Here is a 21,300-nt window from a genome sequence, read left to right as displayed (position 1 = left end):
CTCCTGACCTTAAATGATCCGCCCACCTTGGCCTCCCAAAGTGCTGGGATTACAGGTGTGAGCCACCAGCCTGGCCTCTGTAGTTATTTTATACACAATGTTCAGCATACAATAAAAATCAGGAGACATGTGAAGACAAAGGAAAATGTGACCAATAGTCAAGAGAAAAAAGCAAACAGTAGAAGCAGAAACAAATATAATCCAATTGTTTAAGATCACAGGCAAGAACTTTAAAATAATCACAATTTTATTTTTTAAAAAACAGAGGAAAAGATGGAAAGTAGATAAGAATTTCAACAGAGAATTGGAATAGAGGCACAAGTAAACTTCTAGAACAGAACTCTCTGAGTGGGTTTAACAGTAAGTTGGACACAGCAGGAGACAAGATTAGTGAATTCAAAGACAGATCAATAGACTGGGCACGGTGGCTCATCCCTGTAATCCCAGCACTTTGGGAGGCCGAGGTGGTGAAACACCTGAGGTCAGGAGTTTGAGACCGACCTGACCAACATGGTGAAACTCCGTCTCCACTAAAATACAAAATTAACTGGGCATGGTAGTGCATGCCTGTAATCCCAGCTACTCCAGAGGCTCAGGCAGGAGAATCACTTGAACCCGGGAGGCGGAGGTGATCTTGCCGTGAGCCAAGATCACACCATTGCACTCCAGCCTGGGCAACGAGCGAGACTCTGGCTTCAATACAGAAATAAAGAAAGAGGCTGGGCGCAGTGGCTCACGCCTGTAATCCCAGCGCTTTGGGAGGTCGAGGCGGGCGGATCACGAGGTCAAGAGATTGAGACCATCCTCGCCAACATGGTGAAACCCCGTCTCTACTAAAAATACGAAAATTAGCCGGGCGTGGTGGCGCGCACCTGTAGTCCCAGCTACTTGGTACCCTGAAGCATGAAAATTGCTTGAATCCGGGAGGCGGAGATTGCAGTGAGCCGAGTCGCGCCCCTGCACTCCAGCCTAATAGAGTGAGACTCCGTCTCAAAAAAAAAAAAAAAAAAAAAAAAAAAAAAAGAGAGAGAAAGAGAGATAAGAAAGAAAGATCAATAGAAAATACCCATACTGAAGCACACACACATGCAAAAAATTGAAAAGAATAGGACATAACAGAGATGTGTGATTGGTCCCAGCAGGAGAGAAGAAAGATAATATGCGGAAGCAACATTTGAAGAGATAATGGCTGAGAACTTTCTAAAACTGGTGAATGACTGCATCTTCAGATTCAAGGAGTTCAGCAAATTCCATGCCGGACTGAAACGGCTTGATTGTCTGGGGTGATACCGGAGGTTCGTTGTCTCAGGGCCAAGGGAATTAAGGTTGCGGAGGCACAAAGAGTGAGGTTAAGAGCGAAAGTTTAATAAGTGAAAGAAGGAGCCTTCTACTGCAGAGAGGGGTCGCGGAGAAACGGATTGTCAGATCCACAGTGAAATGCAGGGGGTATTATAGATGCCTGGTGAGGAGGCGGTGTCTGATTTACATAGGGCGGGAAAGATTGGTTGGACCAGGTGTGCTATTTGCATAGTGCGCAAAAAACTGGTCAGACCAGGTGTCATTTGCATAGGCGCGAATTTCTGGCTGCCCGTATCCTAATCTTTTATTACGCAAGGGAGTCTTCTGCCTGAGCTGCACCGTGTTGCCCATTCCTTAACTGTAAACGTGGTAGCAAAAAAAGGGAAGATGGAACCTCCATTTTGGATATGCCTGGTCCCCCAGGTAGCCCTTTTCTATTGGCACAGTTGCTGGCATTCACCTGTGCAAGCTTCCAGCTTACTTATCTATGTTTGCAGTTCGATTTTTCAAGCTGCTCTTTGTTAGAAAAAAAAAAAATAGAGCCGGGCGCGGTGGCTCACGCCTGTAATCCCAGCACTTTGGGAGGCCGAGGCGGGCGGATCACAAGGTCAGGAGATCGAGACCACGGTGAAACCCCGTCTCTACTAAAAATACAAAAAATTAGCCGGGCGCGGTCGTGGGCGCCTGTAGTCCCAGCTACTCGGGAGGCTGAGGCAGGAGAATGGCGTGAACCCGGGAGGCAGCTTGCAGTGAGCCGAGATCGCGCCACTGCACTCCAGCCTGGGCGACAGAGCGAGACTCCGTCTCAAAAAAAAAAAAAAATAATAATAATAATTTGGGGGGCTGCTTTTTGTTAGAAGGGAAGCTCTGTTGAGGACTCTGTTGCCCTATCTGCCTAAATAATTTATTTCTACCTCCTGTATGAGGACAAATACAAAGAAAATCACATCTTGGTTTTTTATATAGTTAAATTACTAAAAATCAAAGACAAAGATTAAATTTTTCCTAGGCTGGAGTGCAGTGGCGCGATCTCGGCTCACTGCAAGCCCCGCCTCCCGGGTTCACCGCCATTCTCCTGCCTCAGCCTCCCAAGTAGCTGGGACTACAGGCGTCGTCCGCCACCACGCCCGGCTAATTTTTTGGTCTTTTTAGTAGAGACGGGGTATCACCATGTTAGCCAGGATGGTCTCAATTTCCTGACCTCGTGATCCGCCCGCCTCGGCCTCCCAAAGTGCTGGGATTACAGGCGTGAGCCACTGCGCCTGGCCATGTTAAATCTTAAGAGTGGATAGGCCAGGCGCGGTGGCTCACGCCTGTAATCCCAGCACTTTCTGAGGCCGAGGCGGGTGGACAACTTGAGGTAAGGAGTTCAAGACCAGCGTGGCCAACACAGTGAAGCCCTGTCTCTATCAAAAATATAAAAAATTAGGCCTAGTGTGGTGGTGCGTGCCTGCAATCTCAGCTACGCTGGAGGCTGAGGCAGGAGAATCACTTGAACCTGGGAGGCGGAGGTTGCAGTGAGCAGAGATCTTGCCACTGCATTCCAGCCTGGGTGACAGAGGGAGAGTCAGTCTCGAAAAAAAAAAAAAAAAAAAAAAAAAAGAGTAGATAGAGAAAATGGGCAACATGAGAAAGATGTCTGATTTTCAAACAGAAACCATGGAAGCCACTAGACATAGAATTATAAAACCAGTGAAGGCCAGGCGCGGTGGCTCATGCCTGTAATCCCAGCACTTTGGAAGGCTGAGGCGGGTGGATCACTTGAGGTCAGGAGTTCGAGACCAGCCTAACCAACATGGTAAAATGCTGCCTCTACTAAAAATACAAAATTAGTTGGCCATGGTGGCACATTCCTGTAATCCCAGCTACTTGGGAGGCCTTGAACCAGGGAGGCAGAGGTTGCAGCGAGCTGAGATTGTGCTATTGCACTCCAGCCTGGATAACAAGAACGAAACTCTGTCTCAAAACAGAACAAAACAAACAAACTGTAGCAGGAGGAGCAGCAGACAAACTCCTCAGACACCTAGTTCAAGAAGGAAGGGGTTTATTAGGCCAGGGGCATTGGCAAGACTTCTGTCTCAAGAGCCGAGCTCCCCGAGTAAGCAATTTCTGTCCCTTTTAAGGGCTCACAACTCTAAGGGGGTGCATGTGAGAGGGTCGTGATTGATTGAGCAAGCAGAGGGTAGGTGACTGGGGGTGGTAATTAGATCGGAACAAAACAAGATAGGGATTTTCACAGTGCATTTCTGTACAATGTCTCTAATCTATAGATAACAGAACAGATTAGGTCAGGGGTCGATCTTTAACTACCAGGCCCAGGGTGTGGCACCGGGCTGTCTGCCTGTAGATTTCATTTCTGCCTTTTAGTTTTTACTTCTTCTTTCTTTGGAGGCAGAAATTGGGCATAAGACAATATGAGGGGTGGTCTCCTCCCTTAAAACAAACAAAAAACAGTGAAAATACTTTTTTCTGTTTTCTTTATTTATGTTTTTTATTTTTGGTAAAGATGGGGTCTTGCTATGTTGCCCAGGTTTATCGTGAACTTCTGGGCTCAATTGACCCTTTGGCCTCTTAAAGTGCTGGGATTACAGGAATGAGCCACTGCACTTGGTTGAATTTTTTTTTTTTTTTCTGAGAAGGAGTCTGGCTCTGTCGCCCAGGCTGGAGTGCAGTGGCGTGATCTCAGCTCACTGCAGCCTCCACCTCCCTGGTTCAAGCGATTCTCCTGCCTCACCCTCCTAGGTAGCTGGAATTACAGGCATACGCCCGGCTAATTTTTTTTTTTTTGAGATGGAGTCTCACTTGTTGCCCAGGCTGGAGTGCAATGGCGCTATCTCGGCTCCCTGCAAGCTCCACCTCCCGGGTTCACGTCATTCTCCTGCCTCAGCCTCCCGAGTAGCTGGGACTACAGGCACCTGCCACCATGCCTGGCTAATTTTTTGTATTTTTATAGAGATGGGGTTTCACGGTGTTAGCCAGGATGGTCTCGATCTCCTGACCTCGTGATCTGCCCGTCTCGGCCTCCCAAAGTGCTGGGATTATAGGAGTGAGCCACTGTGCCTGGCCTTTTTTGGTATTTTTAATAGAGACGAGGTTTCCCCATGTTGGCCAAGTGGGTTTTGAACTCTTGACCTCATGTAATCCGCCCATCTCGGCCTCCCAAAGTGCTAGGATTATGGGGGTAAGCCACCGTGCCTGGCCAGGAAAAGAAAATTTAAAAGGTCATCCAGAGGCTGGGTGCGGTGGCTCATGCCTGTAATCCTAGCACTTTGGGAGGCAGAGGCAGGTGGATCACCTGAGTCAAGAGCTCAAAAACAGCCTGACCAACACGATGAAACCCTGGCTCTACTAAACATACAAAAATTAGCTGGGCATCGTGGCATCTGCCTGTAATTCCAGCAACTAGGGAGACTGAGGCAGGAGAATCGCTTGAACCAGGGAGGAGGAGGTTGTAGTGAGCCGACATCACACCATTGCACTCCAGCCTGGGCAACAAGAGCAAAACTCCATCTCAAAAAAAAAAACCTCCAGAGACAGGACCTGCAACAGCAAGCATTCAATTAAACCCAGTGGCAGATATTACCGGGTAAGTCTTGTTGAGGTATTCACCACAGAGAGGTAGGCCTGTTCTTTGGTTTGCCCTGTCCTGCCATGCCCTAGCTCCAGCTAGGTCCGGCACCTGAACTAGGTCCAGCACTTGAACTTACCTCAGCCAGGGACCAGTGCTATGATCCTAGTCTAGAAGCAGGCCAGGTATTCCAAAAGCCTGAACTGGAAATCATCGCCACTGCCTCCCTGCAGTAGGTGTCTCACTTCATCCCTCCCAAATACCGGATCCAGCCGAAGACAGCCATCTCCTTCCCCCAGAGTTGAGCCTGAGACCTTGGTCAAGAACCAAACCTAACCGTATGCTGGCTAAAGAGTGAGGGGACTGTAGGCATGGGGGAATTCCTCCCCACAGATTCCCATCCAGGAGACCCTTGGCCTGATGACCACAGCATCTCACTAATGCTTCTGTAGTCCAGTATCATTACTTCTTTCTGAAATATTTTTTTTTTTTTTTTGAGACAGAGTCTTGTTCTATCATCCAGGCTGGAGTGCAGTGGCACGATCTCAGCTAACTGCAACCTCTGCCTCCCTGGTTCAAGTGATTTTCCTGCCTCAGCCTCCCAAGTAGCTGGGATTACAGGCGTGCACCACCATGCCTGGCTAATTTTTGTATTTTTAGTGGAGGTGGGGTTTCACCGTGTTGGCCAGGCTGGTCTGGAACTCCTGACCTCAAGTGATCTGCCCGCCTCAGCCTCCCAAAATGCTGTTATAGGCATGAGCCACTGCGCCCAGCCTGAAATATATGTTTAAAAGAAAAATGCTGATCGTTTACTCAAAGGGGTAAATTAAGAATGGTAGTGAGCTCCTAATATCGCTAGCCACAATTCTCAAGGGAAGCAAATGGGGAGGCCAAACATCTGATTGCTAATCTCATCAGCACCTGAGTAGAAAGGCTGTGAAGGCTGATGTCCTTTGAGGAATTCTGAAATGCTCCTTAAGGGGACTAGGCCCACCCATGTTGAGAATCCTTAATTTATACTTTGTTTAATTTTCTCTCTATTATTTCTTCTTCTTCTTCTTCTTCTTCTTCTTCTTCTTCTTCTTCTTCCTCTTCTTCTTCTTCTTCTTCTTCTTCTTCTTCTTCTTCTTCTTCTTCTTCTTCTTCTTCTTCTTCTTCTTCTTCTTCTTCTTCTTCTTCTTCTTCTTCTTCTTCTTCTTCTTCTTCTTCTTCTTCTTCTTCTTCTTCTTCTTCTTCTTCTTCTTCTTCTTCTTCTTCTTCTTCTTCTTCTTCTTCTTCTTCTTCTTCTTCTTCTTCTTCTTCTTCTTCTTCTTCTTCTTCTTCTTCTTCTTCTTCTTCTTCTTCTTCTTCTTCTTCTTCTTCTTCTTCTTCTTCTTCTTCTTCTTCTTCTTCTTCTTCTTCTTCTTCTTCTTCTTCTTCTTCTTCTTCTTCTTCTTCTTCTTCTTCTTCTTCTTCTTCTTCTTCTTCTTCTTCTTCTTCTTCTTCTTCTTCTTCTTCTTCTTCTTCTTCTTCTTCTTCTTCTTCTTCTTCTTCTTCTTCTTCTTCTTCTTCTTCTTCTTCTTCTTCTTCTTCTTCTTCTTCTTCTTCTTCTTCTTCTTCTTCTTCTTCTTCTTCTTCTTCTTCTTCTTCTTCTTCTTCTTCTTCTTCTTCTTCTTCTTCTTCTTCTTCTTCTTCTTCTTCTTCTTCTTCTTCTTCTTCTTCTTCTTCTTCTTCTTCTTCTTCTTCTTCTTCTTCTTCTTCTTCTTCTTCTTCTTCTTCTTCTTCTTCTTCTTCTTCTTCTTCTTCTTCTTCTTCTTCTTCTTCTTCTTCTTCTTCTTCTTCTTCTTCTTCTTTTTTTGGAGAGAGATGTTATGCTGTGCTGCCCAGGCTGCTCTCAAACTCCTGGGCTCAAGCGATCCTCCTGCCTTGGCCTCCTAAGTATGTTGAATTCTTTGACACTGAAACATGCAGTCTCTCAGGTATATTCTAAATCTAGAATGGGTAGATTAGCACAGTCATAGTATTGGTAATTAATAAATCTTTCCCCCACTTTGAAATCCTGAAAGTAGTTAAAACCACGGAGTTCTAGGCAGTCCAGTATTAGAGGCCTTGACCTTTGCACTGGCAGCTGTCACCAGGTGTTTAAAGTGGCTCATTAGGGAAGTCCAGAGCCACCCAATACCCTTTACTGAGCCTGTGAGGTCAAGAATGCCACACATAATCCATTTAGATTTTTGTTTTTTTGGGGGGACGGGGTCTCGCTCTGTCGCCCAAGCTGGAGTGCAGTGGCGCGATCTCGGCTCACTGCAAGCTCCGCCTCCTGGGTTTCCGCCATTCTCCTGCCTCAGCCTCCCGAGTAGCTGGGACTACAGGCACCCGCCACCACACCCGGCTAATTTTTTGTATTTTTAGTAGAGACGGGGTTTCACCGTGTTAGCCAGGGCAGTCTCGATCTCCTGACCTCGTGATCCGCCCGCCTCGGCCTCTCAAAGTGCTGGGATTACAGGCGTGAGCCATTGCGCCCGCCCTTTCCATTTGGATTTTTTGTAAAATGAAAACCGTATATCTATATAGAATTGGCTAATTGTATTTGTAAGCCAGGAAATAAAATGAATAAACAAAAGTGAAGTGGTAACAAATTCGTTAAATGGCAGGGGAATCAAATCCAGATCTCTCAGGACAGAAGGGAATGCTCACCGACTATGCTAATGAGGAAGGAGATGAAGCTGTTCATCTAAAGTGGACAGCTCCTCTAACTGTCTACTTTTTTCACTGGGCCCAGATGGGTAGGAAGCACTGATTGCTCATGCCCCATTTGCTCCTAGGCCACCACCTAGTCTGGCCCCCTGCTCCAGGATAGAGCAGGAGGCCAGCATCAGAATGGCCATTCGTGAAAATGCCAGAAACACTGTCTACTCTCCACCCAACCCCATCTCCAACAAAACTCACCTGTGCCATGCAAGACTGCGGCAGGTGGTTGGAATTCCAGGTGCAGCTGCTCCTCATCCCTCTAGCAAGGCAGATGTCAGGGCAGAGGCCTGGGAAATGTGAGGCTGCTGGATCCAAGAGTGGGGGCAGGTGGAGCAGAGGTGAGGTTTGGTCTTTTTGAAGCACTGGGTCAGGAAAATCCAACCACCTGCTTTGGCCAGATTAATTTCCTGCTCAGATTCTGGATTGAGGAAGGCGGGGAGTGAGACCACGACAAAGAACCGACTAGGAAGAAGCTGTCACCCTTGATGGAATGGGCAAAGAGAAAAAGCAATCATTTGGGCGTAGGGCCCAGCTGGACTCCTGGGTGAAAGGTATAGCCTGGGTGTTCTTGGATTCCTTGTCTGCTTGAGCCCCAGAACAATAGAAAACCTTGATGGCTACAGCAACAGGAGCTTAATAGTGGGAAGGAAGAAAAATGAAGGACAAAACCAAGACTTAAACTCCCACAGGGAAGTTTGAGAAAAAAGCCTTAACCACTATACCAAAAATGTACCCCAGGAAACTCATCTTACCTTCTGGTACCAGCTACATAAATTGTGGGGTCTAGTGCAAAGTGAAAATGCAACCCCTTCTGAAAAAAGCAGCAAGAAAAGTGCTGTGAAGGGTAGTGAACTATAAAGCTTTTTCCTTTCTTCCATAGTCCTTCCTATCATGGGGCTTTTTATTTGCTCTCGTCATTCTATGTAAAGAAAAATTAAGACTTTAAATAATTAGCATGATTTTTTTTTTTTTTTTCTCCCTGAAACAGGGTTTTGCTCTTGTTGCCCATGCTGGAGTGTAGTGGAATGATCTCGGCTCATTGCAACCTCCACCTCCCGGGTTTAAGTGATTCTCCTGCCTCAGCCTTCCAAGTAGCTGGGACTCCAGGTATGCACCCCCATGCCCAGTTAATGTTTTGTATTTAGTAGAGATTGGGTTTCACCATGTTGGTCAGGCTGGTCTCAAACTCCTGACTTCAGGTGATCCACCTGCCTCAGCCTCCCAAACTGCTAAATCAATTAGCATGATTTTTACCCATTATCTTTATATTGTGCAATTCCAGTTTTAAATGCTGACCAAGTGTTCACTATTGCCCATTTCTTTTCCTCTGCTTTTTCTTGACCTAGCTTTAGTCAGGCTTCTCTCCCCACAGGCCCTTGAACTTTGGCTTGTCCCTAAGCCTGGGTAAGTGCTAAAGTGCAGAGTTGTGCACCCCTAATCAACTTATCCTGAGACTCCGTTGACCACATAGAGACACATTGCCTGGAAAACTTCTGGTCATGGTGTCTGTTCACTCCCGCTTACTTTCCCAGCTTAAAATTTTGTTTCTGCTAAGCTCTGCTTATCCTTCCCTGTGAAAGAAATGCCTTTTTTGTTTGTTTGTTTGATTTTGAGACCCTTTCAGGTTTCTGAGACCAGAAAATTCTACCTTTTGCAATAAGCTTTTTGAAGAGTCTCTTTATCTAAGTCCAAGTTGGTTTTTATTTGGCAATGTAAATATAAAAGCATTTAATTCATATGTAGAAACACCAAAACGACACAATCTATATTTCATAGCTCCTACCTGCATGTATATTTTTGTCCTTACCAGAACACTGGAAACACAGGACAGAACTAACTCAACTGTGTGTGTGTTTTTTTTTTTTTTGAAGCAGTGTCTCCCTCTGTTTCCCAGGCTGGAGTGCAGTGGCGCTATCTTGGCTCACTGCAAGCTCCGCCTCCTGGGTTCACACCATTCTCCTGCCTCAGCCTCCCGAGTAGCTGGGACTACAGGCGCCCACCATCATGCCTGGCTAATTTTTTGTATTTTTAGTAGAGATGGGGTTTCACCGTGTTCACCAGATGGTGTTGATCTCCTGACCTCGTGATCCGCCCGCCTCTGCCTCCCAAAGTGTTGGGATTACAGGCATGAGCCACCGCTCCCGGCCTGTTTTTATTTCACTTCTTGATGCACACATTCTACCCATACTTTCTACATTTAGGTTGCTGATGAGTAAAGAAGGACTGAAAGGAAAGGGAGGGAACTGTAAGTTCTTTTGTCTTTCTCTTTCCTTCTATGTCATCATTTTCAGCATAAGCAGTTGGTTAATAGAGGGAGGTAACACAAGAAAGGATATGATAGAATTGTTTGGCCATTTGTGTTTCTTAGAACGCTACTGCCTGCTTTTTACTTTTGAAGTAAGTTCTGGTTTGAATGGAAAGTGTGGCCTTTGGGGCTTTCAAGCAGCTTATTCAGTCATAGAGGCAACGCACTTTCCTTGTATTCACTTTGAGTCTCTGTCAAGTCTCACTGCAGAGTGGGTCCGCCTGAAATTCTGTGTTCAACAGGCATGGCAAAGGCTTTATACAAAGTGGTGATGAGAATGGAGGACAAGAAAACTGCTGGTATCTTATCTGCTCATGTGCAGGCTCCATTATTTCACTGGACTCCACTAACAAATCACATATTCAAAGACAAAATTATTAGAATTTTTTTCTGGCCAGGCTTGGTGGCTCATACCTGTAATCCCAGCACTTTGGGAGGCCGAGGCGGGCGGATCACCTGAGGTCGGCAGTTCAAGATCAGCCTGACCAACATGGAGAAACCCAGTCTCTACTAAAAATACAAAATTAGCCAGGCGTGGTGGTGCATGCCTGTAATCCCAGCTACTGGGGAGGCTGAGGCAGGAGAATTTTTTATTTTTTTTTGGACAGAGTTCAGCTCTTGTTGCCCAAGCTGGAGTGCAATGAGACAATCTCAGCTCACTGCAACCTCAGCTTCCTGGGTTCAAGCGATTCTCCTGCCTCAGCCTCCGGAGTAGCTGGGATTACAGGCGCGCGCCACCACACCTGGCTAATTTTTTGTATTTTTAGTAGAAACGGGGTTTCACCATGTTAGCCAGGCTAGTCTTGAACTCCTGACCTCAGGTGATCCGCCTGCCTTGGTCTACCGAAGTGCTGAGATTGCAGGCGTGAGCCGCCGCCTCTGGCCGGCTAATTATTTGAAATTTTAAGAATAGTTTCCAGACACTCCTAAAAATTTATAACCTACGCTTGCGGTGGTTAAAGCGTCAGTCCTAAGATATTTTTCCAAAAGGCGCTGCCTGGGTAACTGGGCTGTCTCTCGCTGGTGGTCTAGTGGCTGGGATTCAGTGCTTTAGCTGCCAGCGCCCAAGTTCGATTCCCAATTAGGGAAGCTTGCTTTTCTGCTTTCTTGATTACATGCATTCTATTATTGCCGCGGCTGCGGCTGTCACTGCCCTCCGGAGCTGTCAAGGCTCGCTTTCAGGCACGCCTCTCTGCAAGACATTGCTGACATCCTGTACATCACTATCCAGGGAATGGGGACTGCCTATATGGAGTAAAAAGTAGGCAGATTCTGACTCGCCTCAGCCCCACTCTATTGAGAATTACTGATTTTTATTTTATTTTATTTTTTGGACTGAGTCTCCCTCTGTCACCAGGCTGAAGTGCAGTGGCGGGATCTGGGCTCAGGCAACCTCCGCCTCCCGGGTTCAAGGAGTAGCTGGGACTACAGCTCAGCTTTCCGAGTAGCTGGGACTACAGGCCCACGCCACCACACCCAGCTAAGTTTTGTATTTTTAGTAGAGACGGGGTTTTACCATGATGGCCAGGATGGTCTCGATCTTGTGATCCGCGTGAACCTCGTGATCCGCCCGCCTCGGCCTCCCAAAGTGCTGGGATTACAGGCGTGAGCCACCGCGCCCGGCCTGATTTTTAAAAATCAAGATAAGTAATTTTTACGTGAAACAAGTGAGTTATTTCAAATGACTTCTAAATCTAGAAAGGTTTGATGAATTGGCATAGGCACAGTTTTAAGAATAAATGTAGCCGGGCACGGTGGCTCAAGCCTGTAATCCCAGCACTTTGGGAGGCTGAGACGGGCGGATCACAAGGTCAGGAGATCGAGACCATCCTGGCTAACACGGTGAAACCCCGTCTCTACTAAAAAATACAAAAAACTAGCCGGGCGAGGTGGCGGGCGCCTGTGGTCCCAGCTACTCCGGAGGCTGAGGCAGGAGAATGGGGTAAACCCGGGAGGCGGAGCTTGCAGTGAGCTGAGATCCGGCCACTGCACTCCAGCCTGGGCGACAGAGCCAGACTCAGTCTCAAAAAAAAAAAAAAAAAAAAAAAAAAAAAAAAAAGAATAAATGTAATTCTCCCTCCCCCACCTCCTGCCGAGTTCTCATTTAAACCCTAAGGGCGGTTTGTTTACATTTCAGAGATGTAGAATGCCCAGGTTATTTTACCAGATGCGCTGCTGTTTCCTCTGGTAACAGGTGTTCCAAATCGGAAAACAAACTAGTCCATTATACTAATTTGCATATTTGAAACATGGAAAACCTCTCTTAATTCGTTTGGTCTTTTGTAAAAATAGAAACATATTTTTATATGGTAATAAGTTAGTTAACTTTACCCATAAGACGAATAGATGAAAGTCAACCTCTTACAATGAGAAGTTACTTGACAACAGTAACTTGTCAACCTTCTTACTTGTCAAGGGCTCCCTAATGACCTTGCCCCGCGGTTCTGTGACTTCAGGATCATCTGGGAGAGGTTGAAAGGCACAGGCAGTGTTCACCGCCTTGAACTGAAGATCACTGAATACGGCTTTGGTGGAAACCACTGCAGTGACATCAGAAAGCAGAAAAGCAGACTTCCCTGACCGGGAATCGAACCCGGGCCGCAGCAGTGAAAACGCCGAATCCTAGCCACTAGACCACCAGGGAGGGACAGTCACAGAATGTGGGCAACACCTTCTGGGAAAAGATCTTAGGACAGACGCCTCAACCACCTCAGGCACATGTTAGAAAGCTACAGGAATGTCTTAAGAATATTTTGCAGTAATGTGTATAGTACTGGATGCAGTGACTGCTGCCTGGGCCAGAGGGTGGCAGAAGGCTTTAGGGGCAGAAACGTTGGAAGAAAGATTGTCACAAGTCAATCTGGGGAAGAGAAAAATATTTCCCAAATCATTTTTCTCACGCACTCCCTCTGACACGAGAGTTTCTCATCTCCCTTCCTCCCTCCCTCCCGCCCTCCTTCTTGCTTCCTAAAATCAGCATGTCCTTCACTTACATAGTTTCTCCACGGTTGATTGAGAAAAACATGTGTCTCTTTTGCTCCCCTCCCCCCAAAGGATCCTATTCCTGATCTCTAAATATGCCCCTCCCCATGAAGAGGAAGGAGCATTCAGAGCCTGGGAGACCTGCCTACCTGGAGCTGCACCCATCTTTCAGGCCATGCTCTGTTTCCTGGAACCTGAAATGGATTTACCTATTCTATGTACTTCACAGAAATGAAATCACATAATGTGTCACATTTTGTCCAGCTTCTCTCACTTGGCATAGTTTTGGGTTCATTCATGTCATAGTACGTGCTAGGACTTCATTTCTTCTTATGGCCAAATAATATTTTATGTATATACCACATTTCCTTTATCCATTAGTCTGTTGATGGGCATTTGGGTTGTTTCCACCTTTTGGCTGTTGTGTATATTGCTGCTATGAACATTTATGTACAAGCATTTGTTTGAGTATCTGTTTTTTACTTTTGGGGGTTATCTATTTAGTAGTGGAATTACTAAGTCACTTATATTCCCACCAGCATAAGTAAATATGTAGGAACAGAAAACAGAGTAATGGCTGCCAGGGGCTGGGGAATGTGGAGTAATCACCTAATGATATGGGGTTTTACTTTCTTATGATGAAAATGTTTTGGAACTAGATTGAGATGGTGGTTGCACAATCCTGTGAACGTACTTAATACCACTGAATTTGTTTATGATGATTTCATTTTTCTCCACATTTCTGCTTATGCTTTATATTTTCTGTCGTTTTAAAAATTATAGCCATCTTAGTGGGTGTAAAGGTACCACTACACATAAATTAGAATGTCTAAAATTAAAGAGACAGACTATTTGCAATGGACTGAATGTTTGCACACACATCCCAAATTCATATGTTAAAATTCTAACTCCCAAGGTTATGATATTACAAGATGGGGCTTTGGGGAGGTAATTAGGTCATGAAGGTGGAGCCTTCATGAATACGATTAGTGTCTTTATAAAAGAGACCCTCACCATGTGAGACTTCTTAAAAGACTGCTTTCTGTGAGAAAACAGGCCCTCACCAGAAACCAAATGTGCAAGCACCTTGATCTTGGACCTCCCAACCTCCAGAACCATGAGAAATAAATTTCTGTTGCTTATAAGCCACCCAGTCTATGGCATTTTGTTATAGCACCTGAAAGGACTGAGAGATCATACCAAACAAAAAAGAGGACGTGCTGTATGATTTCATTTACGTAAAACTCTAGGCAATGACAACTTATTTATACTGACAAAAAGCAGATCAGTGGTTGGCTTGGGGATGGGTGGGTAAGAGGGGGTGTGAGGTGGTAAGGAACATGAAGGTGGAATTGTGGAATTACAAAAGGCTATAGGGAAACTGCTTGGGGATGATGGAGATGCTCACTGTCTTTTCTTTTTAATTATTATTTTTTCTGAGACAGAGTTTCACTCTTGTTGCCCAGGCTGGAGTGCAATGGTGCAATCTCAGCTTACTGCAACCTCCGCCTCCCGCGTTAAAGTGATTTTCCTGCCTCAGCCTCCCAAGCAGCTGGGATTACAAGTATGTGCCACCATGCCCGGCTGATTTTTGTATTTTTAGTAGATATGGGGTTCCTCTATGTTGGTCAGGCTGATCTCGAACTCCTGACCTCAGGTGATCCACTCGCCTTGGCCTCCCAAAGTGCTGGGATTACAGGCTTGGGCCACCGCACCCAGCCTATATGCTCACTATCTTTTCTTTTCTTTTTTTTGAGACGGAGTCTCGCTCTGTCGCCCAGGCTGGATCTCCCCTCACTGCAAGCTCCGCCCCCGGGTTCACGCCATTCTCCTGCCTCAGCCTCCGGAGTAACTGGGGCTACAGGCGCCTGCCACCACGCCTGGCTAATTTTTTGTATTTTTAGTAGAGACGGGGTTTCACCGTGTTAGCCAGGATGGTCTCGATCTCCTGACCTCGTGATCCCCCCACCTCGGCCTCCCAAAATGCTGGGATTACAGGCATGAGCCACCGCGCCCGGCTATGCTCACTATCTTAATGACAGTGTTGGATTCACTAGTATATACATATGTCAAAACACCATTTTGTATACTTTAAATATGTACAGTTTATGATATATTAAATAAAAATTTAAAGAATGGTTTCTTGAACAATTTTGGAGACTATCTGCCTATTTATCTCTACCTCTATATCTATATAGTTACATAGTTTTCTCTTAGGTATATACCTCAGAAAAAATTACCGAAACATGCACACATACATCAGCTGTGGCAGGTATGTCCATCTAAATAGCTTCTAAAGTGGTTGTAACTATTCACATTCCCATGATCTGTATACCACTTTCTATCCAGTAAGAGTTCCATAGTTACCGACAAAACAGTAAAAATAGGATGTGTGTGTGTGTGTATATCTTGAATAGCCAAGATATGAACTTCAAATTTGATCCTGCAGGTTAAAAAACTAAAACGCAAGTTAAATTCATAGTCTGGGTATGCCTCTTCTGTGACAGTTGGTGCATTCATCAACAGTAGGAATGGAAATGAGACAGTTGAGCAGATTGTTGTGAACCTGAGTGCTTTGAACCCACAAATCTCACTGAGCCTCCCTTACTAGGAAAAGAGTCGGCTTTCTTCCTATGTGAACAAGTTGAAATTCTCGTGTTTGAAGATCCTTTATGATAACATCTGAGACAGTTACATGGCAAGAAAATGCCAACTTATCTCAAGACCCACTTCTATCACCTCTTATTTCCTCCAGGCCCATAATTTGAATCAGATACCATCAAAAACTATTTAAGTTTTTAACTTATTTAAATGTTTATTAAAGGCACTTTTCTGTAGATATCTTGTAAAAAAAAAAAACCAAAAACCTCTTATTTTTAAAGCCTTTCCACGTAATTTAGTTGCTTCTTCACAACTTACGGCTCTTCATCCAATTCAATATATAAATTACTAACTCTAACTGCTTCTTCTCCATTTCCTCATAAGTGCTTCTGTGCCACATAAAACTTGTATTAAAGAAATTCGATCTATATTCTGTTAATGTAATTCTCAGGTGCAGTCGGGACCCTAAGAGAATGGAGGTGGAGTTTTGCTGCCCCTGCACTCTTTAAACTTGGAGAGGTCATTGGGTTTCTCCAGCTCTTTAGCATTGAGCGAGAGAGCCATACTTGTTTTCCTTAGTACCAGCAAAGTCCTGCCTGCTGCGAGGTTCTGCAGGAAAGCAGCTCTCAAAGGATTTGTTTCTGGAGGGAAAATTACAGGATCCTCTAGTTCGGCACTAGAGGACCTCTAAACTCTGGGGTGGCAGATGTTAGGAAACGTGTTTTACAAAGCAACCATTGTGTAGGATTTTAGGTTAGAAGTAGAACTTCTGGATCTGAAAAGAAGAATGGAGAAAAATAGTAACGACGGAATTGGAATAAAAAAGTGCTAACCGTCCCTGGGTGGGCTTGAACCACCAACCTTTCGGTTAACAGCCGAACGCGCTAACCGATTGCGCCACAGAGACTGACCTGAGTGTGCTATTCTTGCAGATCACATTTATAGATATTTAGGTAAACACAGGATGCTTTTGCTACCTAGATTTCTGGTTCACCACTATTTGATTGCAAGTCTAGGTCTGAGATGGGTAATTCTAAAACCTATAACATGAAACCATCCCTGCTGTGTGACATTCAGATCCTTGCTTGCTTCCTCCCCAGTTTCTTAGCAGCAGCAGAAAGCAACTGATTCCCAAAGTCGAGACCCAGACACCAGTAAAATCAAATTTACTATTGGCTTGAGGAAATGGGGAATGGAGAGGGGGTGTGGTGAGTGTTGGGAGAATAGCTCATTGCTGATTTGAACTAGAGATACACACTTAGGAAGTCAGCTTGATGTCCTTAAATCGGTAAAGTTTTTTTGAAGCCCCTTTACATCACTTCTTTCTGAATTTCAAACCTACATGCTAAGTGTTTGTTCAAAGAGGTAAGTTAAGTTTGGAAGTGAGCTCTGAAGCTCTCCCTGAATATGATTTTCAAGCTTAAATATCCCATGGGAAAGTACTAAATATCCCATAGGAAGGTACAAAGACATCTGGGACCCAAGAGATTGAGCAAGTTGAACAAATAAGCATTCCCCACTCCAAACAATCAAAAGTATCCCTGATGGGTCATGGCTTTTCATAGGGAATCACAAATTTATGATTAGTTCGATTATATTTAAGTTTTACACTGAAACATGCACCAGATCTATCAGTTATTTTGACTCAAGAAAATCAATTGTAGTAATGAATGTAATTCCCACTAGTCCTTTGGCATTTGCAAAGCTGTTAACTTTTTGAAGTTTTCTACAGTCTGGACAATTTTTACCAAACCCTCTAATATTTCCACCAGTAGCTTCCATGACATGTTCAGAGGTTTCTATTATAGAAACCAGACCACCCATACATCTCACTTAGGCTCAGAAAACAGTGTCACACCCAATATTGTAAGTCAATACAGTTAGTCTTTCAAATAGCAACAATTTAGTTGACTCTATGTAAAAGACCAGGTCAAAATGAGCTTTATAAAAGGGAAAATAATAGGATGTTATTCTCTGGCTGGGTGGTCAAGTAGCCCCAGGTGGAAGACTTCTATGTCTCCAGTATACTTATTGGAATAATTCAAACATTTCTGTTAAAAGTTCCAGTGGCGAGATTTGCTAGAAACTTTGAGAGACATTGAAGAGGCCCTGGATCCACAGAGTCGGAAGACCTTTTTTTCCCTTAATCTTTCTTAAGAGGTCCTCATAGATAATTATTTGAAAAAAAAAAAAAAAAAAAAGCGAGACATGGTAGTTGCAGGACCTAAAACGGGTGTCACTGCAGTAATCCATGAACTGAACACTGGCTCAGCTATTTGAATGGCAAAGTAACTGCCTACTACCACTTTAAGTAGAGCTCAAAAGGACTGAGAACGCAGATCAGACTAGCGATGAACACCGTTTATAAACAGAAGGATCATGCTGGAAGAGGCATAGGCTGGCAAGAAAAGAAGGGGAATGGTGCATACTCTGTGAAATCAAAATTAGAGAGGCATGATTGCAGTGGGATAAGAACAAATGTACAGCCAAATGTTAGTGTAGAGAACATATATGAAAATATATGCACAGAAACTTTCCTGATATGCACAGAAACTGTAGGGTGAAGTAGACAGAGCTCTGCCATTTCCTTTGGGGGAAGCCATAAGACTCACAATAAGATGTATACAGAAATGAACAAAAGGATGAAGAGCAGAGCTGATCTGTGGGAAAGAGAAAACAGGAAAATATTGGAGATCAAATCTGGGCACAGAATATAGGGGCATTCTCTGTATGTTTCTTGCTATTTTGAGATGAGATTGAGACCATCAGCTAGAACTCTATCCTGACACCCAACCGCCAAAAGCCCTTTGGTCAGCTTGGCTGTTGTGTTTCACCCACTGATTCCTTTAACTCCACATTTCCACCCTCACTGCCAGGGTGGTCTAACTAGCTGGATCTCTCAAGATTCATTTCACACATCCAGAATAGGCAAGCAACTCAAACATGTCGGCAGTAAGCTAACACATGCGCGCGCGCACGCACGCGCACACACACACACACACACACACACACACACATACCCCCAATATAATCCCATTAGAAAGTAGGCAAATGACATTTCCCAAAAAAAGACATGGGAATGGTCAACCAACAGTTGTATGAAGAAAATGCTCAACATCACAAGTGGTCAGAAAAATACAAATCAAAACCACAATGAGATATCATCTTACCCCAGTTAGAGGAGACACTGTTTAACAGACAAAAGAAAACACCCCCAAAACCTAACAAATCCAGATGATGAGGCAGAAAAAAGGAAGGTCTTAGACACCGTTGGCAGAAAGGTAAATAAGTACACTCACCATAAAAAACAGCATAGAAATTTCTCAAGAAAAACATGAAAAGCAGGCTGGGCATGGTGGCTCACCCCTGTAATCCCAACACTTTGGGAGGCCAAGGTAGGTGGATCTCCTGAGGTCAGGAATTTGAGACCAGCCTGGCCAATGTGGTGAAGCTGCGTCTCTACTAGAAATACAAAAAAATTAGCCAGGTGTGGTGGTGCGTGCCTGTAAGCTCAGCTACTCGGGAAGCTGAGGCAAGAGAATCACTTGAACCTGGGAGGCGAAGGTTGCAGTGAGCCAGGATCATGCCATTGCACTCCAGCCTGGGCTGGAGCAAGACTCTGTCAAAAAAGAAAGAAAGAAAGGAAGAAAGGAAAGAAAAGAAAGACAGGAAAGAGAGAGAGAGAAAGAAAGAAAGGAAGAAAGAAAGAAAGAGAGAGAGAGAGAGAAAGAAAGAAAGAAAGAAAGAAAGAAAGAAAGAAAGAAAGAAAGAAAGAAAGAAAGAAAGAAAGAAAGAGAAAAACAAAGGTACAACTTCTGTAGAATCCAGGAAACTCACAGCTGAGTATTTATCCAATGCAAATGAAATCCGGATATCAGACAGATACCCCCCATGTTTAATACAGTACTATTCACAGTCACAGAAATATCGAATCAACCTAAGTGTCCATCAGCCGGGAAATAGATAAAGAAAATGTGGCATATATACACCATGGAATACTATTAGGCTATTGTATTAGTCAGGATTCCCTAGAGGGACAGAACTAATAGGAGAGAGAGAGAGAGAGAGAATTATATAATTATATATTACATATATTTTATTACATAATTTATATGATATGTTTATTATGTTATATATTTTATACATAAATATATTTTATATGTTATTTATAAAACATATTATATTATAAATATATAATATATAATTATACAACAAACTCTATATATCTCCTATTAGTTCTGTCCCTCTAAGGAGCCCTGACTAACATATATGGAGAGAGAGAGAAAGAGAAAGAGAGAGAGAATTTATTAAGTATTAACTTACACGATCACAAATCCCCAAAATAGGCTGTCTGCAAGCTTGAAGAGAAAGGAGAGTCAATCTGAGTCTCAAAACTGAAGAACTTGGAGTCAGATGTTTGAGGGCAGGAAGCATCCAGCATGGGAGAAAGATCTAGGCTGGGAGGTTAGGCCCATCTCACCTTTTCACATTTTTCTGCCTGCTTTATATTCACTGGCAGCTGATTAGATTGTGCTGACCAGATTAAGGGTGGATCTGCCTTCCCTAACCCACTGGCTCAAATGTTAATCTCCTTTGGCAACACCCTCACAGACACACCCAGGATCAATACTTTGCATCCTTCAATCCAAGTTGACACTTAGTATTAACCACCACAAGTACACCCCTTGTAAATTCAAACCCATACACATCTTCTGAGATCATACATAGTCTTCAAATAATGACAATAATAAGGTCATAATTATGCCTAACATAATACAACTACCCTTTGTACAACCAGAAATGCACCAATCCCGAACCCAAATACTATTACATAAAGTTAACATACTTAAAGGCTGATATGAAGTCAATAAATCTTATATCACATGATAAAGGAAAAGGAAATAAAATAATATTTTCTTAGTACAAGTGTATACATGCACAAACATGTTTTTAACAAAAGGAGGAAATACATATGACAATTACAGTCCTCGTTTCTGCAGCTGGTCACGTGGTGACAGCTGGTATTGATGACTACCCTCTTCTACTACTCATTCTGTATTCTCTTTGCCTTCAGCAAGCACTTCAGCAGGTCAAAGTTGTTTTTTTTTTTTTTCCTAGTGGAATGATCCAAACGTTCATTCTTGAGGTGTCTGGACCATTTGTAATCTTGCCTGGATAGGGCTGCTGTAGTTTCCCATTGACAATAATCATAGGGCAGGGTAATACTAAGAGATGCCCTAATGGATGTCCTGTATTCCATGCATACTCCTCCTTACCTCCATCATAGAGTGTAGACTGATTTCATCTTGATAGTCCAGATCAATCACCCCAGCCAACACTGTAACTCCCTTCTTAGCCTGTTGACTTAAAGGTAGGAGGAGCTCAAAGTGTCTAGGTGGCAATCTCAGCTTCCAGTTTAATGGAATTGTTCTTGTGTCTCCTGGTGGCAGTGTTCCTCCCCCTGGAACTAAGACCTCCAGGCCAGCAGAACATAATGTCATGGGAACAGGAATAAAAATTTTGCTTGTGGAACACTATGGGTGATGGTGAGTTGTGCCACTTCCACTTCCATCCCTTGATTCCTGGACCCGTGAATCCTGGCTATGGGAGAAACAGTACCATATATTGGATGCTGATTCAGAGCATACACGGCCTTCTTGAGAACTTTGCCTCAGCCCTACAGTATTGTCGCCTAGTTGGCACTGTAATTGTGACTTCACAAGGCCATTCCACTGTTCTATCAATCCAGCTGCTTCTGGATGATGGGGAATATGGAAAGACCAGTAAATTCCATGAGCACAAGACCACTGCTACA

The 21,300-nt window shown here is 44.1% G+C and overlaps 1 long non-coding RNA gene and 2 other non-coding genes across 4 annotated transcripts in view; 1 reads left to right on the top strand and 2 right to left on the bottom strand.

The window, feature by feature from the left end:
• The window catches only part of LOC123575276 (uncharacterized), a 37,167-nt gene extending 22,132 nt beyond the window's left edge, over window positions 1-15,035 (top strand). Inside the window, exons 2-3 of one of the 2 annotated variants that reach the window (XR_012434406.1) lie at window positions 8,586-8,704; window positions 12,319-15,035. This is a non-coding gene — a long non-coding RNA (uncharacterized lncRNA). The remainder of the gene's footprint in view (window positions 1-8,585; window positions 8,705-12,318) is intronic. The other variant, XR_006700536.3, reaches the window with a different exon arrangement.
• Window positions 12,475-12,546, bottom strand: TRNAE-UUC (transfer RNA glutamic acid (anticodon UUC)). Its single transcript has one exon. It is a non-coding gene; the product is annotated as a tRNA-Glu (tRNA).
• A 1,283-nt stretch (window positions 15,036-16,318) lies between the features above and the next one.
• TRNAN-GUU (transfer RNA asparagine (anticodon GUU)) lies at window positions 16,319-16,392 on the bottom strand. Its single transcript has one exon. It is a non-coding gene; the product is annotated as a tRNA-Asn (tRNA).
• Between the last annotated feature and the right edge of the window lie 4,908 nt (window positions 16,393-21,300).

Source organism: Macaca fascicularis, chromosome 1 (genome assembly GCF_037993035.2).
Source record: "Macaca fascicularis isolate 582-1 chromosome 1, T2T-MFA8v1.1".
In the NCBI taxonomy this organism is placed as follows: Eukaryota; Metazoa; Chordata; class Mammalia; order Primates; family Cercopithecidae; genus Macaca; species Macaca fascicularis.
The sequence above is the reverse complement of the archived record's forward strand: the minus strand, read 5'-3'. Positions and strand labels throughout refer to the sequence as shown.